The sequence below is a fragment of the Mauremys mutica genome, chromosome 4 (assembly GCF_020497125.1).
Source record: "Mauremys mutica isolate MM-2020 ecotype Southern chromosome 4, ASM2049712v1, whole genome shotgun sequence".
NCBI lineage: Eukaryota > Metazoa > Chordata > Testudines > Geoemydidae > Mauremys > Mauremys mutica.
This window is the reverse complement of record NC_059075.1, coordinates 59601922-59626854: the sequence shown is the minus strand read 5'-3', so window position 1 is coordinate 59626854 and position 24933 is coordinate 59601922. Positions and strand designations below refer to the sequence as shown.

Sequence of the window (24933 nt, the reverse complement as noted above, 5' to 3'; positions counted from 1 at the left end):
ATCCTCCGATGGAGACAGCCCTCTGTTGCTCAGGGCACTGATGCCTCAGCAGCCTCCATGTCATTGTGGCACATTAGAACACATTTTTTATTTACATCTTGCAGAAGATCCACAGAATGAGAGTGTATTCTACTGCAGTGTGTGTGTAGAGGGAAAACAACCCCCAGGGGTCCAGTGGGAGGTGGGAGACAGTGACAGCTACTCTGTGCTGTGAGACACTATTCTGGTGAATTTGTTCTGAAGAGATTTTTAAAGCATTTTTGAAATGCATACAAATAGAAGAAGGTTGAGGGCGAGTCCAGGCTCTGTAGTGACTGAAAACAGTCTGGCTGGGTTTATATAAGGCAAAGTGCACACAGCTTGGGAAACCCTGTTTTATTTTGGAATTAGCTGGGGGGTTGGCACAATGTCAGGGAGAGGTGGGACACAGCCCCTCCCCCCAACAGAGGGAGCAAGGAGAGGCAGCACAGCCCACAGAGACAGAAGGGAAGAGGCGGGGCCAGAGCCTCTTGCGTCTGGCCACGCTGCTCTGCTCTCCCCGCAGCCTTCAAAGCAGCTGCAGCCAGGACAGGGGGAGGACAGGCATAAAGATGAGGTCACTGACAGGGACTGGGAAAGTTAGAAACACGGGCTCTTACAAGGGAAGGATGGGCGTGAAGAGAACGGCCCTGACAGAGAAACAAAGGCTTGGGGATTTGGAATCATATGGGTAAGGGATGGGCACAGACAGAAAGAGGGATCTTGCAGTAGAATGACCAACATGGGCATGAAAACACTGTAAAATTGTTCTTTAAAACAGTTTAGTTCATAGCAGACTTGATGGATTCAGACATTTTCTGTTTCAGTCCTTTATAAATATCTAGCCTCACTGAGCTTTCCAACAGAGCAGCCATTCCACCGAGACAATGCAAGAAAGGGGAAACATCCCCAGAAATCCTCTAGGAGCTGAAAGGGGGTTGTGCTCCATAAAGAAGAGTTCACAAGGGTGAAACGCACCCCTGGGCAGAGTTCCAGAGAACCTCAGTGGAACTGATGTGCTGCATAGGGTCATGCTGGCACACTGCATGGAGTCAGAGAATTTCACCACAAAGGAGCAAAAGCTACTAGGACATGAGTGCTTCAGCTAAAATAAGAAAACCCTCTCACCTTAAACTTTCCCCCAAACGCAAACCAAACCGTACTTCCGGCAAGAAGGTCTGTCAATTTTCCTTTCTCTTCATTGCCATTTTCTTCAGCCTCTGCACTTCCTTCTTCTGCTACGACAGGGAAATGACAATGCATCTTGTGAGAGCCTGTTCACATGCAACCAGTGGAGCAGAGGTTTGGAATGGCTGAGCAACCGAACACATGGGTGTACTAGGGAAAACTACCCATTTGTCTGCCGGGATCTGTTGTGTCCCTCCCACTCCAAGGCCCATGTGCAGCACAGTGTCAACATTAACGATTCTAAATCTCTTCATTTACTCCAGGCGCTCATGCTGAGGATTCCCTTCTGGCTCTGTTTCAACTCTTGCTTCTAGTCCTGTCTTGTTTACTGCTCCCCTCATCCTGTCTGTGAACTCACACTTCCTCTGGGGTTTTATGTTCTTTTGTTTCCTCGGGTTTCTTTTTTCTCAGTCCAGGGCTACACTTACATTTAAATTGACATAGCTACATTGCTCAGCAGTGTGAAAAGTTATACACCCTCGAGTGACGTCTGTTTGCTGGCCTACCCCTGGTGTAGATGCAGCTGTGTCAGTGGAAGCATTCTTCCCTCAACCTAGCTACCTCTGCTCAGGGAGGTGGAGTTACTAAAGCAATGGGAAACCCCCTTCCATTGCTGTAGTGTGTGTCTACACTAACATAAGAACATAAAAACGACCATACTGGGTCAGACCAATGGTCCATCTAGCCCTGTATCCTGTCTTCCGACAGTGGCCAAAGCCAGGTGCCCTAGAGGGAATGAACAGAATAGGTAATCATAAAAAAAAAACAAAAAAAACCCAAGGAGGAGTACTTGTGGCACCTTAGAGACTAACAAATTTATTTGGGCATAAGCTTTTGTGAGCTAAAACCCACTTCCACTCCATGCATCTGATGAAAATACAGTAGGAAGATATATATACAGAATACATGAAAAGATGTGGGTTGCCTTACCACTTCTAACGAGACAATTCAATTAAAGTGGGCTATTATCCATCAAGTGATCCATTCCCTATCACCCATTCCCAGCTTCTGGCAAACAGCCAATAGCCATTGATGACCTATCCTCCAGAAACTTACCTAGTTCTTTTTTGAACCCTGTTATAGCCTTGACCTTCATAACATCCTCTGGCAAAGAGTTTCCCAGTTGATTGGGCATTGTGTGAAGAAATACTTCCTTCACTATAGGGTTACTGTAGCCACTGTAGTGTAGACAAGCCCTCAGCATGTTGTTCCTCACTCGAGCTGAGTTTACTGCAAATCAGTGCTGCCCCGGGCTGGAAAGATTTTTGAAATGTTCCCTTCTCCTCTTTCTTTCACCCTTCCTATAACATCTCCTCCTTATCCTAATTCTCTGCTCCCTCTCTCCCCGTCTGGTTTCCAATAACTGAGACACTGGGGCACCCTCTCAAAGTCAGGGCCTTCTACCAGCCAATACAGACCTCCCTTCAGTACTGCTCCTAGTTAGGTGTCTCTACTGAATGAGACAAGACACAGTCTGGTGGGAGCAGAACGTGTTACTCTCCCAGTGCATCCACTCCTCAGGAGCTAGCCTAGAAAGCCAGAGATCAAGTCTTGAGATTTGAACTTGAGTTTCTTTGGCTTTTTATTTTGCAATCACAGCAGGCCCATCCTACACGAATATACTCCGTGAACCATAGCAGAGGAAAGGAAATTTGAGATAAATTATGCTCGGACTACTACTGAGCTGTTGAAACAGGCCTTTTGCTTTAGTTTGCCACTGATCCATCAGCCATGTTTTCATGCAGGGGGAAGAAAGCCTCCATGTACAACAGGGAGTGTGAAACTAAAGATAAGATTTGGGTTTTGCAAGAGGAAGTGAGGTTAGAGTTTTTGGTCATCTCCACACAGAGGGGATTTTAGCTGAAAGCAGGTTGAACGGCTGAAACGTACACATCCTCCTAGGATAGTTTCCAACTCCGTCATGTTTTTTATTCAGCAAGGAAAACTGAAACACTATGGGGTGTTCTCGCATTGTGTTGGGGGCAGTCATAGCACAGTGAAAGAGAGGAGATGCTTGAGGCAAGGTCTTTGGGGAGAATGGAAATATCTGGCTGGCAGCAGGAAAAGGTGCTCTCACTAGCTGGAGGGAGAGTGGTGTATGGACAGGACAGAGGGAAAGCAGCCACGTCTCTAGGGTTAAGTGTGTGGAGGATGGAAGTGTCTCTGGCACTAGCAGGAGGCAGACACTCTCACAGTGAGGCACCCTCACTGCATGGGACATAGATGTTGCCAGAACTATGAATGGGATGAAAAATTGGATCTGCCTTTTTGCACCCAGAAGGTCCCCAGTTGCAAGCTCCCAGCTTTTCACTTCCTGTAGGTAGCAAAGCTAATCTCAGCTTTCCTTTTTTTCAAAAGTATGGATCAGATCTTCAAGCCTTGCCCCTTTCCTCCCAGGGCACAAAGGGCAGCTGTGGGGATTCCCAGGAAATCCCACCTCCTTCCAAACCTTCCATCATAACACACTGTGCTCCAGAAAATCTGATCAGGTAAAATGACCCTTAGGGAGCCATTACTGCCAGCATAAGATACAGCAGCCCTGTGACTCCTCTGACTTATGCAGGTGATTGGGTGAGAGTAAGGAGGACTTTAAGCCATCATTGCATCCCTCCCACTGCTCCTGCCCCTAGCATAGCTCACCTGGACCTAATGATCTGGTCCTGTGTTTCTAGCCTCTTGCAAGGTTAGCCTTGAAAATGTAACTCCAGTCACTAGTGCTGAATATTTGTTATTGTGATTTGGCCTAAAAGTCCCAGTTTGTTAATGATGTCCCTTATACTCACCCCATTCTGGCCTTTGGGACCTGTGCAGTCACAAGTGCCTTGATTTGGGAGAGGATGACACTGCACTAGTAAAGGAAGCGCTGCCTAGACTGTTGCCAGTGGAGCCAGGAACATCACAAGCTGCTTCCCAGGTGGCTGCTTGAAGCTGAGCAGCTAGTGTGACCTCTGAACACAGTGTGGGAGAAGCTCAGTAGCATGACAGACTGAGTGGGCTAGTTACAGGGCCCGAAGTGAGAGACTGCTGTGCTCTAACCCCAGCTCTGAGATGGAGGATCTCGATTGCTCTGGCAAGTCACTTCCCTGCCTTAGTTTCCCCAGCTGTACAACAGGGATAATACCAGGCATCTTGGATGATTAATTAAAGCACTATCTACAGCTAAAATGTACTAGAATATGCCCAAAGCCCAGCTGCGGCTGGAGGTCTAGACTCGCAACTTGCAGGAAGAATTGACCCTTGCAACATGCTTTTAAAAGATGTTAACTTTGTTCAGACTGCTCTGCTTCCGCTGCGGGAACCTGTCTGAATATTGCTCCCATCCTTGCTTTTCATTATAGCTGGATCACTAGCTACACCTTGAGTTAATGTCATCTAACGGTTTCCAGACAAAATGAATGAGCAAAACGTGAGAATGCCCCACAGAAACGTCCGACTGACCTTCCCCAGAATCTTCAGCTGGCCCCGTGCATAGTGGCGGAATGACCAGATAGGGGTGGGTTAGGTTTGGGAAGGCAGGGGCGAAAATTTTGTGTCAGGCCCACTTCAAAATGCTGAGGCTGCCTCCAGGACTAACAGGAATGTCAACATGGGCATACTGCCCATTTTCATCACCTACCCTTTTCAGAGAAACTTTACTTCCTTTTATATTCTTCTCTTCTGCCCTTCCGTGAACAATGTCTGTGCTAGGTGTAGATCACAACCACAATTGCTACAGCTTGATTTTCATAGAAGGGAACTGTTATGAAATCCCAGCTCAGATATGGAAATCCTGCTAGGTGGGGCGTGTGTTGCAGTAAACCTGCCATTTATTTTATTTTAAAAAACGCAAAATGCTGTCAGTCCCATCCATTTCAATCTGTGCGCACTTCTCCTCAGCTGCCAATGCTTCTGCACCTGTCCAGGGAGATGCCCCTCCTTGCCTGCAATTAGCACACAGACAGTTCTGCCCTCTGTGCACTCAACTGTGTTTGGGGGTGGCGGGCTCCTTTTGTACAATGGTGTCAATGTACTTGTACCCCAATCTGGTGAGAGCAGCCCCTGCAGTTAACAGAGAGACTGTTATCCTTACTTTCTGTCCTATGTATCTCCCAGACACAGCGCTCTTCACTGGAGTCACGAGAAACTTGGAGGTTTTGCCTTTTAGGCACTCTGGCAGATCTTCCTTTAGTTTTGATCTATGGTATTTGCATCTACTCTATAAATCTTCCTCTGAGCTTAAAGTTAAAAAGCCCCTCAAAACACAAAGCAAAACTCCATGAAAGTTGTCTTGCTGTCCCCGGTTTTGCATCAAACCCATGAATTTCACATGCTTTGGATTAAAATCTAGGGCCCAAGTTGTCATGAAAGGTTAATGAACTGTAATAAATCTTTCACTCAACCTGCTCTGTGGTTTTGTCTATACTTGGGATTCAGCCATTGGTGACCAGAAGCTGGGGCAACTGCAGTGGTGCAGCCCCCCTAGTGTAGATAAAGAAAGTTGGGATTTGCACCAGTGGCACTTATCCCTGCTTGAAAGTGAGGTAACCTTAACTAGGAAGGATGACCTAGTGAATAAGGGTCTTCCTAAGGACTCAGATGAGTTTAATTCCTGGTTCAACCACAGATTTCCTGTATGACATTGGCAAGTCATTAAATGTATCCTGTCTCAGGTTCCTCCCTCTGTGAAATGGGTATAATATTTCTTTACCTCACAGGGATATTGTGAGGATAATTCCATTAAAGATTTGAAGTGTTCAGATGCTCCAGTGATGAGAACCATATAGGTAGAATATGCACTGTAAAATAAATACATCCCAGGTAGATGGTTCCGTAGCGTTGAGGGGGCTGATCACATGTGGCCAGGCTCACTGGTGCTCTTGTGCTGGTGTCTGTTGAAATTGATAAACGACTGGGTGGTTCACTGGCAGACTGCACTTGTTCTTAAGAAAAAAAATTAAGGAAGTTCTGTCCGGAAGTGTCTGCTGAACGTTACACTTCAGTAGTGCAGAGTTCTAAGGAGTAGATCTCTCCTAGAGTGGGTGCATGTGTGTGTTTCTCTCAGCCCATCCCAGGCTTTCCTCTTGCATAAGCTTCAACTTCTCCTCCCTGTGCTGGGACCCACCTGCTTGTTTGGAGAACTGCTGATTTACAATGCAGATGAGCGGCTCTTTGCTTGTCTGTGCTGGTCGTCCCTAAGTTTCCCTGGCATATAAGAGGTTGTTTGGTGCCTGATGCCAAGGGCAGTGGTGGCAGAGAACATGATGTGAGAGGCAGAGTTCAAGAAGAGGGGGGCCAAGAAAGAGCAAGCCCTGCAGCTGCCCTGTTGGCTGAGGGGCAGATCCGTGGGACATAATGTCGATGCTCACACCCGTCCTGACGTCCCCTGAGGTGAAGGAGTATCTATCCAAGGGCGAGCGCTTCATCAAGTGGGACGACGTGAGTACCTGGGCTTTCACTGCATGTGCTGGGGGCACGGAGGAGGCCGAAGTCCTGCTGGAGGGCTGGGAGTGCTTGCTCATGTGTGCATGTGCGTGTGGGCAGCCTGTATGCGAGAAAGTAGGAAGGGGCAATGGGAAAATGTATGTCTGTTGTATGTGTGAGCACCTGATGCATGGAGAGGGATGGGTGGATGAGGGGGATGCTGAGCGAGTGCATGTGTGTATGGATATGGGGGGTGGGTGATGTGTGCCTGTGTGTGTGGGGGAGGTCATGGCAGTGCACTCTGACCCCCACGGGCACAGACAGCTGTGTCCTAGGTCCATGAAGGAGATCTCTGGTGGCATGATCAGGGCCCCTCTTCTGTCCCATGGGTCATCCTAGGGAAAGATGGAATGTCAGTGCAGCTCTCCTCTTCCTCCCCAAGACAAAGGAAATGTGTCCTTGGTGCTGCAGGTCTCCCTGTGCCGACAGGGTCACTCCCTGCACTCAGAGATCTCCAACGAGGTTGGCCAGGGTATGGTCTCAAGCAGAAGGGCTCTCCAGTTTTGCAGAGGGAGGGGGAAAAAATCAAATCAGGAGTTGCTTCCCCTTCTGGTCCCATTGCTGGAGGGAGTAAGTGGGTGTGGCGGTGAGCTGTTTCCTTCTCTCCCAGCCCTGTTCGCAAACAGGGAAGATGTGGTTAGTCTGTGAGCTACAGAACTTGCATGGGATATAGGGGCTCAAGTGGCTGCTCAGTCCACGCTTTCACCAGTGTTAGGAAGGAGGCTCAGGTACAGGCTTATTTTCCCACCATTCTGGGTTGGGCTCAAGGGCCTGCTTTGGTTGGTTTTTAGCTGAGGACTGTGAAGAGCTGCTCACTCATCCATCTTCTTGTGTCTGCAAAGTGACTGGTTTGAGTTATTCATTGAGTACCCATCACAGTCTGGGGGAAGGGGTTTGGAACAGGAGTGAAGGAGGAAATTCATTTGCTAAATATTCCTCTGAGTCTAAGAATCCGTGCTCATTGTCTCCCAGGAAGGCCTCCAGCATTGCCCCAGGCAGGGATATGGGGCAGCTGTCCATGTCTTTATTTTAGAGCCAGATCTCTGTGCCTTTTAAGATTTACTCATCACTAGAGGTAAGAGTCAGTAGACCGGGGGAGCTATGGATATATGATAGTTTGCCTGGATCTGGGGGAAGCTTTTACAGAATATGGCAAAAGAGACACATTTTAAAGATACATAAGTGGCTACGTAGTGGGTGATGGTGAGCTACTCAAGTGGATGCAGATCTAGTTTGAAGACAAAGGGCCTTCTTTGTAGAATCAGTATGGGATGAAGGAGGCGACTGGGGACATGCAGTAATCAATGATCTGCAATGACAATCTAGCAGTGATCAAGCCAGTAGGTGATGTAGCATGCAGATAGCAGAAATGGATGGTGCTAATACAGGTCAAAATGACACTGGTAGCTCAGCAACATGGGCAGATGCGCCTCCTGACCTGTATAATTTGCTGTAGAAAATAAGTGAATGAGGCCAGAGTTGAGTGGAACACAGATATATCTATCTTTAATCATGATTGCTGCTAGCAGGGTTCTAACGTGGCTTCCGTAGTATTTTGTTTTTGAGAACAATGTTGGCCAAACAGGCATAGTCTAAAGCCGGCATTTTCCAGTGGACACCGATTTTCTGTCCCTGTTTTTGGGTGCCCACCTTAAGACAATTAGAATCTGATTTTTAAAGGCCTTCCCTTGGAATACTGGGTGCACAGCACCTCTAAAATCCAAGGTGTCTCAAACTGATCATCTAAGAACTGAGCCCTCCGGTCTCCCCCAAAAAACACTGTCCACTGCTGAAAATGATGGCCTTAGTCCTTAGGTAGTCGACAGCATGGCTCTCCACCAAAACATATCCCTAATCAGGATTTGGTTATTTCATTCATATTTCTCCATCTTGTCATGCTTCCTGTCCCACATGTATGTGTGCGGGGGGGAGGGGTGCTGCAAAGGGAAATGGTGAGACATCTTGGGCTGCAGTGTTGTCAGTGGACTGGCAAGACTCGACTCTCCTTTTCCCTCTCATTGAACTGGATTTTGGGATCCCTTTGCTTTCTCAGCACCTGACCAGATTAGGATCCTGACAAAAGCTAGCTGCTTTAAACGGTATCCAGATTAGGTGCTGTTGGCGGGTAGGGGGAAACGTTTTGATAAAATGAAGGAGATTACGTCTGCTTCATCCAGCAAGGAGGTATTTCCTTTGCAGTCTTGGAGTCGTACTGGAACCACCACTGCTTTTGGATTCCCAGGGAGCAGCAATGGCCTACCGGGTCTTTAGCACCTTCAACTGGCCCAGGAATTGGAGCTCTGCCTCTAACGGAGGACGTCCTCCTCTAGACTGACTTATTTTAATGTCTTTTATTTAATTAGATTGAAACTTCTAGGGGGAGAGATCATCTTTACTCTGTGTTTGTACAGTACCCAGTTCAAAGGGAGTGCCATCCAGAGTAGAGAGTCTGGGTGTTACTGTAATACAGATGATACCTAATCATTATAGCCACCTTGAAGACCGCTCCAAAGCCTCAGCTAATGCAGAATGTGTTTGGCCATCTCTTAAGTGGGGCAAGCAGATGTGAATATAGCGGTTGGGATATATTACCAACCACCTGACCAGGATGGTGATAGTGACTGTGAAATGCTCAGGGAGATTAGAGAGGCTATAAAAATAAAAAAACCTCAGTAATAATGGGGGATTTCAACTATCCCCATATTGACTGGGTACATGTCACCTCAGGATGGGATGTAGAGATAAAGTTTCTTGACACCTTAAATGACTGCTTCTTGGAGCAGCTAGTCCTGACACCCACAAGAGGAGAGACAATTCTTGATTTAGTCCTAAGTGGAACACAGGATCTGGTCCAAGAGGTGAATATAACTGGTCCACCTGGTAACAGTGACCATAATATTATTAAATTTAACATCCCTGGGGCAGGAAAAACATCACAGCAGCCCAACACTGTAGCAATGAATTTCAAAGAGGGGGACTACACAAAAATAAGGAAGCTAGTTACACAGAAATTAAAAGGTACAGCGCCAAAAGTGACATCCCTGCAAGCTGCATGGAAACTTTTAAAAGACACTATAATGTATACCCCAAATTAAAAAACATAGTAAGGGAACCAAAAAAGTCCCACCATGGCTAAATGACAAGCTAAAAGAAGCAGTGAGAGGCAAAAAGGCATCCTTTAAAAAATGGAAGTTAAATCCTAGTAAGGAAAATAGAAAGGAGCATAAACTTTGGCAAATGAAGTGTAAAAATATAATTAGGAAGGCCAAAAAAGAATTTGAAGAACAGCTAGACAAAGACTCAAAAACTAATAGCAAAAAATATTTTAAGTACATCAGAAGCAAGAAGCCTGCTAAACAACCAGTGGGGCCACTGGATGATCTAGATGCTTCAGGAGCACTCAAGGACGATAAGGCCATAGTGGAGAAGCTAAATGAATTCTTTGCATCAGTCTTCATGGCTGAGGGTGTGAGGGAGATTCCCACACCTGAGTCATTCTCTTTAGGTGACAAATATGAGAAACTGTCCCAGATTGAGGTGTCATTAGAGGAGGTTTTGGAACAAATTGATAAACTAAACAGTAATAAGTGACCAGGACCAGATGGTATTCACCCAAGAGTTCTGAAGGAATTCAGATGTGAAATTGCAGAACTACTAACTCTAGTCTGTAACTTATCATTTAAATTAGCTTCTGTACCAAATGATTGGAGGATAGCTAATGTGACGCCAATTTTTAAAAAGGGCTCCAGAGGTGATCCCAGCAATTACAGGCTGGTAAGCCTGACTTCAGTACCTGGCAAACTGGTTGAAATTATGGTAAAGAACAAAATTGTCAGACACATAGATGAGCATAATTTATTGCGGAAGAGTCAACATGTTTTTTGTAAAGGGAAATCATGCCTCACCAACCCACTAAAATTCTTTGAGAGGGTCAACAAGCATGTGGACAAGGGGGTTCCAGTGGATATAGTGTGCTTAGATTTTCAGAAAGCCTTTGACAAGATCCCTCACCAAAGGCTCTTAAGCAAAGTAAGCTGTCATGGGATAAGAGGGAAGGTCCTCTCATGGAACGGTAACTAGTTAAAAGATAGGAAACGAAGGGTAGGAATAAATGGTCATTTTTCAGAATGGAGAGAGATAAATAGTGGTGTCCCCCAGGGGTCTGTACTGGGACCAGTACTAATCAACATATTCATAAATGATCTGGAAAAAGGGGTAAACAGTGAGGTGGCAAAATTTGCAGATGATACAAAATTACTAAAGATATTTAAGTGCTGGGCAGACTGCGAAGAGCTACAAAAGGATCTCACAAAACTGGGTGACTGGGCAACAAAATGGCAGATGAAATTCAATGTTGATAAATGCAAAGTAATGCGCACTGGAAAACATAATCCCAACTATACATATAAAATGATGGGGTCTAAATTAGCTGTTGCCACTCAAGAAAGAGATCTTGAGTCATTATGGCTAGTTCTCTAAAAACATCCACTCAATGTGCAGCGGCAGCCAAAAAAGCTAGCAGAATGTTGGGAATCATCAAGAAAAGGATAGATAATAAGAGAGAAAATAGCATATTGCCTCTATATAAATCCATGGTACGCCTACATCTTGAATACTGCGTGCACATGTGGTCGCCCCATCTCAAAAAAGATATATTGGAATTGGAAAAGGTTCTGATAAGAGCAACAAAAATGATTAGGGGTATGGAACAGCTTCTGCATGTGGAAAGATTAATAAGACGGGGACTTTTCAGTTTGAAAGAGACGACTAAGGGGGATATGATTGACATCTATAAAACCATGACTGGTGTGGATAATGTAAATAAGGAAGTGTTATTTACTGTTTCTCATAACACAAGAACTAGGGGTCACCAAATAAAATTGATAGGCAGCAGGTTTAAAACAAACAAAGTATTTCTTCACACAACACACAAGCAGTCTGTGGAACTCTTTGCCAGAGGATGTTGTGAAGGCCAAGACTGTAACAGGGTTTAAAAAAGAACTAGATAAGTTCATGGAGGATAGATCCATCAATGGCTATTAGCGAGAATGGGCAGGGATGGTGTCCCTAGTCTCTGTTTGCCAGAAGTTGGGAAAGGGCGACAGGGGACGGATCACTTGATGACTACCTGTTCTGATCATTCCCTCTGGGGCACCTGACATTGGCTGCTGTCAGAAGACAGGATACTGGGCTAGATGGACCTTTGGTCTGACCCAGTATGGCCGTTCTTATGTTCTAAATATGGCCAGATTCAGTTTTAAACATACTTCTACTTTATTTATTATTTATTCTAGTGAGAACAAATTATAAGCATCCTGAATGTACAATCCTTACTGTCTTTGGCAAGTTCACACAAGTAGCTCCATTCACTTCAGTACATTGTGACCCATGGCACATAAGTAAGAGGTCATAAAGCCTCTGTGTGGGCTACTCCCATCACAGACCACAGTGCACGGATTAAATAGCCTTCATGGAGCCACATATCGGGGCTTGGAGTGTGCAGGGCCTTAACTCCATCCATAAAAAGCAGCAGCCAGTGCAACTGAGCCAGCACAGAGTGGAAAGTAAGCTGTGCCAAGTAAAGGGATGGAACAACTTACTTTCTCCCTGGAGCAATGGAAAACCAGACACCAAATTGTGACTCTCTACGTTACAATTATGTCCCAGGGCTGTTGCAGGGCAGCAAAGCTACAAGCTGTCTCTTACAGAAAGTAACTCCTCAATTGATCCCTAAGTGATTATTGGAAATGGATCCCTTGAACAGGAAATAGGATTTCTAAGGTGAAATTCTGGCCCCCTTAGAGTCAATGAGAGTTTTGCTCTTGATTTCAGTAGGGCCAGAAATTCACCCCAAGTGATGTTTTGATATAGGGGGCAAAGTTAAGGTGGGTGAGGCAGTATGAGTTAAGGGAAATTATGATGGATGAGAAAGGATTATTCCACAAAGGAGAACAGCCTGGCTCCCCTAGCTGTTCATTTCCAGACATTTCGGGATTTGGGGTTTCTTCTTATTTAAGTGATGAATTTTTGCAAAGAAAGTACTATAGGTTTGGGGTGTGAGATGAAATTAATTGAAACATACTTGTAATTTATGATCACAAACCTTATATAATCCATGCTCTGCACTGGCTCCCAATCCACCCCCAAGAGCAAGTGAAGGATTTTATTAACTACAAAGCTCTGAATGGTCTGGGTTCCCACATCCATCTCACCTGCTATGCCGCATCACAACAGTTGTGTTCCACAAGACAGCCCTTGCTCTCTGTCCCTGGGGTTGAACTCCAGGGCATGGGCAGCAGGACATTCTGATGGAAGATCCTCATCTCTGGAATTCACTCCCTCCTGCAGTCTCTCACAGGCCAACCTCGATGCATGTGTTTTAGGATGTGTGTGCTCAGTCTGTCTTTTTCTTCATGTGGGCCTATAGCCAAAGGGGCAAAGCCTATCCTGTTAAGAAAAGGAGATAGAGGCAGGGATGAGCATGGTTTGTGCCAATTCTCAGCAAGAGTTCATGATAATTTATGCAACATCTAAGATCTCACAATGTTGGGTGATTGAATAAACTCTGTTTGAACCCAGTTGTAGCTAGCATAGATCTGTTCCTCATGTGGACAGGAAGGAAGGAGGTCCTTCTGGGCTCTTCTACACTGAAGACCCTGCTTGGTTTTAAAAAGCTTGATTTGGTGGGAGAGTGTGGGAAATCTAGAAATGTGGCCGGTGGGGTCCTCATTTGCATGTCAGTGTCCAGAATGCGCTTCCAGCTCCTAGCAGTGAGCTCAGGGAACTAACTGAGAACTATGGGGACATGGGTAGGTATGTGTATCCACATGATCTTTCTGCCTATTGCAGAACAGGAGACAAAGTGGCAGTGAAAGGAGGGAGTGGAACGATGAGAGGGAGAGCATGACAGACAGATGGTTATTGCAGTGTTTAGTGCTCACAGAAGGTGCCAACCCTGGAGATTTAAGTCCCTTGGATACTCATAGGGGAGTTACAGGACACAGTGGCAACATATCCTTCCTTCACACTTTGCTGCCAATGTGCCTCAGCTCAGCATTGATCTGGAAGTGGGACCCACCATTATGGGTAGCAGCAGTATAGGTTAGTATAGCTTCCATAACCCTTGGCTCTCACTTGCTGGAGCTGAACTCAAACCAATTAGCCACTTTACACAGACCACAGAATAGTCGAAGGTGATTCACCAAGTCTGGGTTGCAGGGGAAACTACATTCCCTTACAGATTCTCCAAAGCTTTAAACCTTCTTTCTCCTGGTTTTGTCAGGACACAACGAATGCTTCGCCTGTGATTCTCCGGGTAGATCCAAAGGGCTTTTACTTATATTGGACATATCAGAATAAGGTAAGTGCTGAGCTTTCCAGCTATGTCTCTGAATTGGAGTTTGTAAAAGTACCCAGAGCAAGGAGACTTGGTCAGCAGCCAGGCAGCTAACCACAGAACACATCCCATCTTAGAAGAAAGCACCACACAAGGGCCTGGGGACTGCCACTTGTTCTGTGGCAGGTGCCCCTGCAGGAATTTCCTGGGCAATTCCAGGATAAAGCAGGGAATCAGAGGAACTAGGCTGCAGGTGTTGATGGGAAATGAGCGCTTCCTTTTTTGTCACAGGTTTTGTTTGCACTGTATAGCTCGTTAGTTCCATGCATCTCCTAGCACTTTACAAATGTGAGTAAGCATTAATATCCCCATTTACCAGACAGGCTGAGTCAATTGTCCAGAATGAGTAAATGGCAGAGCTGGGGCTACAACCCAGGACTCTCGAGTGAGAGCCCTGTGCACAGCCTACTAGGCCAAAAGCTACAACTATTACATGCCTGAAACATGTATGGACTATGCTTGTAGCTAAGTTGTGTGCTGATGCTTCCAAGAGCTATGTATGAAGTTTATCCAGGCATGAGCTGAAAACAGAGAGGAAGGAAGAAGATGGAAGACAGCACACCTCAGTTCCAGAGGGAGATATTGGTTCCTCCAGTGCTAAACTGGAACACACAGTTGTTTATCTACATTTGAGCTGGGCGGTGTGATTCCCAGCTTGCATAGATGTGCTTGCACTAGCTTGCTAAAAATAGCAATGTAGCCAGAGTAGCATGGTGAGTGGCTCATGCTAGCCACCCAAGTACATAACTGCTTGGATCCATGGGTATGTACTTGGGTGGCTAGCCCACGCAGCCACCTCTGCTGCCCTTGACACATTGCTATTTTTAATGTGCTTGCTTAAGCAGAGCTGGTGTGGGTACATCCACACAAGCTGGGAATCACACCTCCCAGCTCAGATGTAGACGTACCCAGCAAGGGAGAGGCAGACTGGAGCATGCAGACTCTCCCATAGCTGGAGCGAGGGGTGGAGAGGAGCAGGGATACTGGAACAGTCTGTATAGTAGGGGTGCTGAGACCATTGAACCAAACTGTAAACCCTGCATATAATGGAAACCACTTCAAGCCCATGTGTGAGGCAGCACCCCTAGTTCCAGCACCTAAGCAGGGGAGATGCAGTGGGCAAGGAGAAAAAATCCAATTCCCTAAGAGGCAGAGTGTGCTGGGAGATGGCAGGTGGGAGGCTGGGCCTACATACTTCCGCTTTCTAGTCCACTGTGGTTCAACTTCACTTCCTTCTCATGACCCACATACTGACGCATGGCAGATAAAGAGACAGCAGCAATAACATTAGCAATAACAATAGCTGGGACGATTTGGGCGCTATTAGTGACATCTTCGCTGTGACGGTTTCCTCATAACAGTGATTGCCAGTGCCAGCTGGGGCTCCAGCATGGTGAACTCCCTCACAACGGTGCCACAATGACGCTTGTCGGCACAGCAGTCGTGTGAGATAAGGAGCTGTTAGCAGCAGCATCTTATGCCGTTATATTCCCCTGAAATGTCTGCAGTTCCTTCTGCTGTGTGTCTCCTCCTGAAACATTTGGCATTCTGCTTGAGGGCACTCTAGATCTACTCATCCTGGTTGCAGGAGTGGAGCTATAGGGAATGCTATAGGGCAGGGGTGGCCAACCTGAGCCCGAGAAGGAGCCAGAATTTACCAATGAATATTGCCAAAGAGCCTCAGTCATATGTCAGCAGCGTTGGCCATACCCCCCACCCAGTTCCTTCAGCCACCAGCGCCTCCCGCCCATCGTCAGCCCCGCCAATCAGGGCCTCCCACACCTCCCACCCGCTGCAGTCAGCTGTTTTGCAGTGCACAGGAGGCTCTGGTGGGATGGGGGGAGGAGCAAGGGTATGGCAGGCTCGGGGGAAGGGGCAGGGGCCTTGGAGAAGGGGTGGAGTGGTGGCAGGACCTGGGGCAGAGCAGGGGGTTGAGCAATGAGCACCCCACAGCACATTGGAAAGTTGGCATCTGTAGCTCCAGCCTCGGAGTCAGTGCCTATGCAAGGAGCCCCATATTAACCTCTGAAGAGCTGCATGCGGCTCCAGAGCCACAGGTTGGCCACCCCTGCTATAGGGTGTCTGCTTCCTCCTGCAACACAGCGGAACAAGTGGGCAGCTCTGGAACAGATTTACAAAAATCAGGAGAAACACCAGTTTTTGTAAACCTGACAGACACTGTGACCGCCCCCTCCCTTCTCCCTAAAATAGCAGATGTGCAGGGTAAGTAACAGGTGCGAGGTGTTCAGAGTTGGGGACAAGGCCTGCTGCTATTTGGGCAAAGGATGCTGAGTCTGTGGAAGGGTGTGAGCAGCAGGCCTGGTACTGGAATTGTGGAGCTGTGGGAAGCAGGCCTTCTGCTGTGGGTAGAGACACAGCTCAAGTGCCTAATTTTACTGGGAAATGCAGTACTAGTTGATTAGCATCTAGTACAAACTGTAAGCAAATCTGAGAGCCACATGGCACATCTGCCTGCTTTACATCCTAGGAGAAACATTTGTCTGGCATCTTTCCCACTCTGAGAGAGTCTCTGGGCGTTGTGTGAGCTGACAACGGCTGCTGGGTGTAGCTGATAGGCAGGCTGCTGGCAGTATGGGTTGGCATGGGCCATGGGTTGGCCAGTCTGGAGAGTGTGGCCATGGCAATGAATGGGCGGATGCAGCCACAGAACAGGCTGACCCCAGTAGATTATGTGGGTGACATGGGTGATAAGCAGAATGACACTCCTGGGGGAAGTAGGCAGACTGATGACATGGGTAACAGGTGAGGGACTGGGGTGAACTGTGGACTGTCACACTACTTTCTGTGGCTGGGCTGGTAGCTGATTCAGTTGCCTTGCACACACACCATATTGCTGATCCCAGATCCAGTGGTAACTGCTTGGCCCTGACAGGCCTTAAGGGCACCCATATGGGAGCAAGATGTCATGTTATTAGAGGAGGAGCTATGCTAATTATTGTATTAAACCTTTGAGTCTGCCTTTGTGAACTAGATGTTTCCACAAGTGTGAGCAGACTTGGCCGGAGCTGAGTGCTTGTTCAGTTAGTATAAGTGCTGTGCCTTCCCTCCTGAGTGCTCACTAAGCATTGCACATCTTGCCAGATGTTTCCAGGACTCTGTGCAGAGTCCCTATTTTCACTTCAGAGATACCACCCTGTCTGATTAACTGGGCTTTACTGAACAGCAATCCACCCCTGCTATAGCCTCTTGCCTGCCTCCTTCTTAGGGCAAGTTTGTGGCATGCTCTTTGGTGGGTGTGCAAGGTGCTCTCCCTCAGAGCAGGAGCTTGATAGAATTGCAGCCCTCAGGCTCTATTGCCCCAGAAACTGTTCCCTGCCAGGACCTCCACCCCAAAAAGGAAGGAGGTGGAGCCACATATCACTGTTCCTCTGCACTGACCAGGGGAGCAGTCAGATTACACAGTGTTCCAGCAGGTGCTGTCTCTGTGTGGCCGGGAGTTGTGCCATTGTTCCTGCTCTGGAAGTGCAGCTCCACACTGACCCCAATGCAGGGCTGTGAGTGAGAGCCACCAGAGAGCCCTGCCATTCCCTTTCTAACCCTTCCCTCTCTTGCTGTCCTTCCCCTTCCTCCTCCAAGTGCCAGCCTTCTCCTTGTTTTTATTCTTTTGCAGGAAATGGAATTTTTGGATATAACCAGCATCCGAGACACCCGAGTAGGAAAATTTGCCAAAATCCCCAAGGTGAGTCTGTGGTCCTTTTCTGTTCAAGGCTGAGCCCTTGCTGGAGCATGTGCCACGTGTTTGCATAGATAGTATCTTTCATACTGCCCTGAAGGTATCTCAGAGCACTACACAGAGCTCTCTCTAACCAATGGATTAGAAACTAGCAAAGCAGTGACTGGAACCAGTATCGCACTTCTAATGCAGGTAACCAAACATATCAGATGAAGAGTGCCATATCTTAACAGTTCTAGTGCTACGTTGCATATGAGCACAAACCTTGGCATAGGACTTGAACCACCTGTCATTTTCAGGCTTGGAAACAAGAGTGCTACCACACTGGGCTGTACGGGCACTTCTATATGGGAGAGAGTGAGAAGCAAGCATGGGTCCATTGCCTGTAAATTCATGTGGGCCTAAATTGCTGAATGAGAGATTTAGGTTAGACCTTAGAAAAAAAAATTTTAACTGTACGGGTAGTTAAGAACTGGAACAAATTACCTAGGGAAACTGTGGCATCTCTGTCATAGGTATTTAAGAACAATTTAGATAAATACCTGTCAGGGATGGTCTAGATGATACTTAGTCCTGCCTCAGTGCAGGGAACTGGTCTAGACGACCTATCAAGGTCCCTTCCAGTCCTACAGTTCTGTGATTTACAAATACATGGGGAGGAGGCAGGCAGGAAAGGCTCAGTGCTTGGTGGGGGTGCCTGTTTGGCACCCTGGGGCATGGAGTTGTCTGGCCCCCACCCCTGTAATGTTTAGTTTTATTTAGGAATTGAATTTTATACTAAAATGGCAAAAATGACTAGGGGCAATGAGGGCAGAATCCTCCATTAAAATACATGAATTCTAGTTCGGCCAGACATCAGGAAGGTGTGCCCCATGCTTCTGTGTCCCACTGTGTTCCCAACTCCCACATGATCCAAGTGACTTTCTCATGGGCAACATCAAGAGCTGAGGGGACTTCACCTGGATAACTCCTCTCCCTCAACTCTTTGCTAGCTACCTGTGCTGCTCAGAGTGATGGGGTCTTAAATCTTGTGAGAACTGGGAGCTGTGGAGCCCTCCGTGCATGTCAGCAGAATGGCCCTCACCGTCGTGAGAATTAGAGAATGCTCAGCATTAAGCCTTGTCCTTATGTGTAGGGATAGGGCAGAGCTAATAAGAAAGTGAGCATTACATCTTACTATTGGCCTTAGATTTTCCTTAGACGTGTTCAGCAGTCATACTCGCTGCCATATTGTGGAGCTGCTGCCTTATAACAACTCCATCATGTTGCCAGCATATAGCACTGGAGTAAAAGCTAACTACCATTCAGTTGCCACAGCTTTTCGATATTGGCATTGTGTTTGAGGGTGAGGAAAGGCTGCTTTCTCTCCAACTCTAGCAGTCAGCATGGTTCTTTGCCTATATTTGCATAGGAGAGTTTGTTTCCCTGGCTTCTGACTTTGGTTTGTTCAGGTGAGGCTACTAGGGAAATCAGGGGAGTGGGAAAAGAGGGGAGAGCTGAGATTAAAGCTGAATCACTGGTTTGCTGGTTTATAAAGTACATTTCTACTGTCCCATTTTGGCTGGGGCATGAATTATAGGACTGATACCTCTCCTGCTTTTTAATGATATCATCCCTGTTTTTACATGGCAATCCAGGGCTGCCCAGAGGATTCAGGAGGCCTGGGGCAGGGCCAGGTCTTCAGTGGCAATTCAGCAGTGGGTCCCTCTCGGAGGGAAGGACCCGCCGCCGAATGCAGCCGAAGAATGAAGTGGAGGCGGTAAAGCAGCCTAAATGCCGCCGATCGCGGCTTTTTTTTTTTCTGCCGCTTGCGGCACTTGTACTCACCGGGTGGTGCTCCGAGGCATCAGCAGCACTTCAGCGGCGGGTCTTTCACTCGCTCTGAGTCTTCCGCTGCACTGAAGGACCCGCCGCCAAAGACCCGAAGCGAGTGAAGGGCCCGCCGCAAAAGTGCTGCTGAAAACCCAGAGCGGCTCACGGGGCCCCTGCGGGGCCCGGGGCCTGGGGCAAATTGCCCCACTTGTCCCCCTCTCTGGGCGGCCCTGTGGCAATCTCATGTAAAATGGCACCGTGTCTGATTGTGTTGTGAAATTGCAGCATGACAGGCAGAAACTGTCGTGATATAATAAGGGAGTGTGGTCTGAGCTTTAGACTGGGAGCTAGAATTCATGAGTTCTGTCTGCAGCTCTGACTCTGTGGGCTGGTGCAAGCAATCTTTATGTATGGCAGCCACATGGCCTCCTTCACCACAGTACTGAGCACCTCACAAACCTGATTGAATTTATCCTCACAACACCCCCCTAAGTAAGGTCATTCCCATTTAACAGATACGAAACGGAGGCACACAGAGAGTATGTGACTTGTCCAAGGTCATATGTGAAGTCTGTGGCTGGGAGTTAAAGCCAGTCCAGGGCCTTAACCGAAAGACCACCTTTCTTCCCTATTTAAAGCCTTTCCATGCCTCAGTTTCCCTATCTGTGAAATGGGGATAACAATTAATTTTACTGGAGTGTTGTGAGGCTTCCTTAGGGCAGGTCTACACTAAAAGCGGGGGTCGAACTAGGGTACGCAAGTTCAGCTACGTGAATAGCGTAGCTGAATTCGAAGTACCCTAGTTCGAACTACTTACCCGTCCAGACACCGCGGGATCGAAGTCCGCGGCTCCAAGGTCGACTCCGCCACCGCCGTTTGCAGTGGTGGAGTACCGAAGTCGACCCTGGCGCTTCCGGAGTTCGAACTATCGCGTCCAGATTAGACGCGATAGTTCGAACTCCGAGAAGTCGAACTCACCGCGTCGACCCAGCTGGTAAGTGTAGACTAGCCCTTAGTTAATGTTTATAAAGTGCTTTGAGGATAAAAAGCTGCAAACATGATGTTTTGTCATGGTGAGATGACAGCATCAAGATATTGCCAGTACTGAATGTGATGAGTTTGTCTAACAGAACAAACTCAAAGGCAGCAATTCTAGATGACAGCTTTCAGACTGTCAAGACTTAACTGTGAGCAACAAAGGGACCTACCTGCATGATAAGCAACACCAAATAACAGAAAAGGAAGGGGAGGAGGAGACAGCTTCTAACAAATACAGGAAACTTCTTCAACATAAACCACAATTTCTCTATTGTCTCAGTTTCATGGTGTAGTACGTGGGAGATAAATAATTTGGACAACAGCCAGCAGGTCTGTAGGATGACGTTAAACTGAAGACTAAAATCATATGACATGAAGCCTTTTGTAATGAGGATCAGTAGGGTTGCCAACTTTCTAATCGCACAAAACCGAACACCTCTTCCCTGAGGCCCTGCCCCTTCTCTGAGGCTCCCTCCCCCACTCATTCCATCCCCCCCCAACACTTGTTGTCCCCCGCCCTCACTCACTTTCACTGGGCTGGGGTAGGGGCTTAGGGTGAGGGCTACAGCTGGGGGTGCGGGCTCTGGGATGGGACCAGAAATGAAGGATTCAGGGTGCGGAAAGGGGCTCTGGGCTGGGGCAGGAAGTTGGGGTATGGGAGGGGGTGAGGGCTCTGGCTGGGGATGTGGGCTCTTGGGTGGGGCTGGGGACGAAAGGTTTAGGGTACAGGAGGGGGGTCTGGGCTATGACCGAGGGTGTTTGGCGTGTGGGAAGGAGTGCGGAGTGTGGGCTCCAGGAGGGAGTTTGGGTGCAGGAGGTGGCTCAGGGCTGGGGAAGGTGGTTGGGGTGAAGGAGGTGGTACAGGCTCTGGGAGGGAGCTCAGGGCTGGGGTAGGGGGTGCGGGCTCCAGTCGCGTGGTGCTTATCTCAGGCGGCTCTCGGGCAGCAGTGCAGCAGGGCTAAGGCAGGCTCCCTGCCTGCCATAGCTCCACACGGCTCCTGGAAGCAGCCAGCATGTCCGGCTCCTAGGCGGAGGGGCCAAGGGGCTCTGCACGCTGCCCGCGCCCGCAGGTGCCGCCCCTGCAGCTCCCATTGGCTGCGGTTCCCAGCCAATGGAAGCTGCAGGGGAGGCGCTGTGGAGGTGGGGGCAGCGTGCGGAGCTTCCCTGATTGCCACTCTGCCTAGGGGCCACAAGGACATGGCGTCCACTTCCGGGAGCCGTGCGGAGCCTGGGGAGGCAGGGAGCCTGCCTTAGCCCTGCTGCGCCGCTGACCACACTTTTAACAGCCTGGTCAACACTGCTGACCGGAGCCGCCAGGGTCCCTTTTCGATCGGGCATTCCGGTCGAAAACCGGGTGCCTGGTAACCCTAAGGATCAGTGAAGTCTGACCTGATCATACCAGGGGGCTTGCTGTGTAGGCAGAGGCGAAAAGGGAAGCATGTGCTATACACATATTCCTCTGCATTGGTCAGAAATCACAAAATAAAACTACAAGACTGTGCTACAGATTCCTACTCTGTTATAAAATAAAAGTTTTGTGGGTGATTTTTTTTAAAAGTCTTTGTTCCAGTCATAGACTCGTAGACTTTAAGGTCAGAAGGGACCATTATTATCATCTAGTCTGACCTCCTGCACAATGCAGGCCACAGAATTTCACACACCCATTCCTGTAACAAACCCCTAACCTATGTCTGAGTTATTGAAGTCCTCAAAGTTTTTCGCTCCCCTCTCAACATTTCAAATGCATTCATGTTATGTTGGCTGTTGGAATCACCCTATGAGAGGAGGTGCTTTGCTCTTGGTAGACACAGATGCTAGTTTTATAGTCCTGGGGTAGTATCTACCTTTTCCTAAAGGTGGATGTTTCCCACAGACTCAACTAGCATTGAACTCCCCAAAAATATAATAGAAAATGCCTGAAAAAGAACACCTTGTAATGTATAGCATGCCTTTGGGTGTACATTGCATTTCACAAGCACATAAGAAGTTCTGGGTGCTGAGCTGTTTTTGAAATCTGGCCATTTACAATCCAAATGTGAACAGAAAACTCAGTGGCAGGAAAGGAAGAGCTGGGATTTGAATTGTAAAACAGAATAAAAGCATGTATTTGCATGTGTTTTACAAGGATATATCTTCACTGTAGAGTTAGCCCAGCCAATAGCCCAGGTGCTGCCTTAGCCCCCCTTCTCTCCACATGTAAGGGGACTGTTGGCCCCTTGTAATGATGCTGCCTTTGGTGAGACACTTCTGAGTGTCAATTCAGGACAAATTGCTTAGAGCAGGGCAGTTACAGCCCACGGCTGGGGTTCCTTTGCACGCCAAGGGAAACCAAACCAGCCACACAGAGAGGACTTCGGTTTTACCCCACTGGCTAACCACAAGTCAAACAAGCAATTCCCTCAGACACTCCAGTTTCCCAGTAGCACCACCCGTGCCACTTGTTATGGGGATGAATGGTTATGAAAACCAATACCCCAGTAAAAGGTAAAAGGTTCTCCTTATCCCAAAGGACCAAGCCCCAGACCCAGGTCAATATACAAATCAGATCTTACCCACAAATCACGCTGTGGCCAATCCTTTAGAATCTAAAATCTAAAGGTTTATTCATAAAAGGAAAAAGATATAGATGAGAGCTAGAATTGGTTAAATGGAATCAATTACATACAGTAATGGTGTCACGTATCAGAGGGGTAGCCGTGTTAGTCTGGATCTGTAAAAGCAGCAAAGAGTCCTGTGGCACCTTATAGACTAACAGACGTTTTGGAGCATGAGCTTTCATGGGTGAATACCCACTTCGTCGGATACAAGTACAGTAATGGCAAAGTTCTTGGTTCAGGCTTGTAGCAGTAATGGAATAAACTTCAGGTTCAAATCAAGTTTCTGGAGTACATCCATAGCTGGGATTGGTCATTCAGTCCTTTGGGCTTGGCTACACTTACAAATTTGCAGCGCTGCAGCAGGGTGTGAAAACACACCCTCTCCAGCGCTGTAAATTGCGGCGCTGCAAAGCGCCAGTGTGGTCAAAGCTCCAGCGCTGGGAGCGCGGCTCCCAGCGCTGTCCGTTATTCCCCACAGGGAGGTGGAGTACGGACAGCGCTGGGAGAGCTCTCTCCCAGCGCTGGCGCTTTGACTACACTTAGCGCTTCAAAGCGCTGCCGCGGCAGCGCTACCGCAGCAGCGCTACCGCGGCAGCGCTTTGAAGTGCTAAGTGTAGCCACAGCCTTTGTTCAGAGCTTCAGTTTGTAGCAAAGTCCCTCCAGAGGCAAGAAGCAGGATTGAAGACAAGACGGAGGGGTTTTCAGGGCCTTTTATATTCTCTGCCCGTGGAAGGTTACAGCAGCAAGATGGAGTTCGGAGCCACATGGGCAAGTCTCAGGTCCATGCATGACTCAGTTCTTTACAGGCCGATGCCATTGTTTACATGTTAGTTTGAACACTCCCAGGAAAGCTCAGATGTGGATTGGTATCTCCCAAAGTCCATTGTCAGTTAAGTGTTTCTTGATTGGGCACTTACTGAGAATAGTCCTTTCTCAAGAAGCTGACCAAATACTTCACTGAGAGCATGGCTACACTTGCAGATGTAGAGCGATTTGAGTTAAACCAGCCTTCGTAGAGCGCAGTAGGGAAAGCGCTGTAGTCTGTCCACAGTGACAGCTGACAGTGCACTGGCGTGGCCACATTAGCAGCTCTTGCAACGGCCACAGAGAGCAGTGCATTGTGGTAGCTATCCCAGCATGCAAGTGGCTGCAACATGCTTTTCAAATGGGGGTGGGGTGGGGTGGAGTGTGACAGGGAGTGTGTTGTGTGTATCTGGGGGGAGAGAGAGTGGGTTTTTGAGGGGCTGAGAGCATGTCAGCCTGCTCTCTGGTAAGTTCAGACAGCAGCAGACCCTCCTCCCCCCCGCCTCTCTCTCTCTCACACACAGCTTTCCACAGTAATGGTTTGCTTTGTCCCAGAGCAGATAAGCAGCCGGCTGTCATATGGAGCTTTCAAAGGGCATATCCAAAACAATGACAAGAGTGGCCATTTGACTTAAGGGGATTATGGGACATTTCTGGAGGCTGATCAGAGCACAGTAATGCAACACCTCGTTCACACTGGCGCTGCGGCGCTCCAGCAGGGGCGCATCAAACGTTATTCCTCTCGCCGAGGTGGAGTACCAGCAGCGCTCTAGCCATGGAGTCAGAGCGCTCTACGTGCCTTGCCAGTGTGGATGGGTAGTGAGCTAGTGCGCCCGAGGCTCCTTTAATGCGCTGTAACTTGCAAGTGTAGCCAACCCCTGAGGCTACTTAGAATCAAAACACTTTGAGATACAAATACAGAGCCA

At 47.9% G+C, this 24933-nt stretch overlaps 2 long non-coding RNA genes across 2 annotated transcripts in view; one reads left to right on the top strand and one right to left on the bottom strand.

Annotated features, from left to right (window-relative positions):
• Positions 1–1157: 1157 nt before the first annotated feature.
• LOC123368415 overlaps positions 1158–24933 on the bottom strand; it is a 38478-nt gene continuing 14702 nt past the window's right edge. Inside the window, exons 2-3 of the long non-coding RNA XR_006578773.1 lie at positions 12879–13113; positions 1158–1253 (exon numbers count right to left, since the gene is read on the bottom strand). This is a non-coding gene — a long non-coding RNA (uncharacterized LOC123368415). The remainder of the gene's footprint in view (positions 1254–12878; positions 13114–24933) is intronic.
• Positions 12140–17759, top strand: LOC123368416. The gene is made up of 3 exons (XR_006578774.1): positions 12140–12230; positions 13949–14026; positions 17694–17759. It is a non-coding gene; the product is annotated as an uncharacterized LOC123368416 (long non-coding RNA).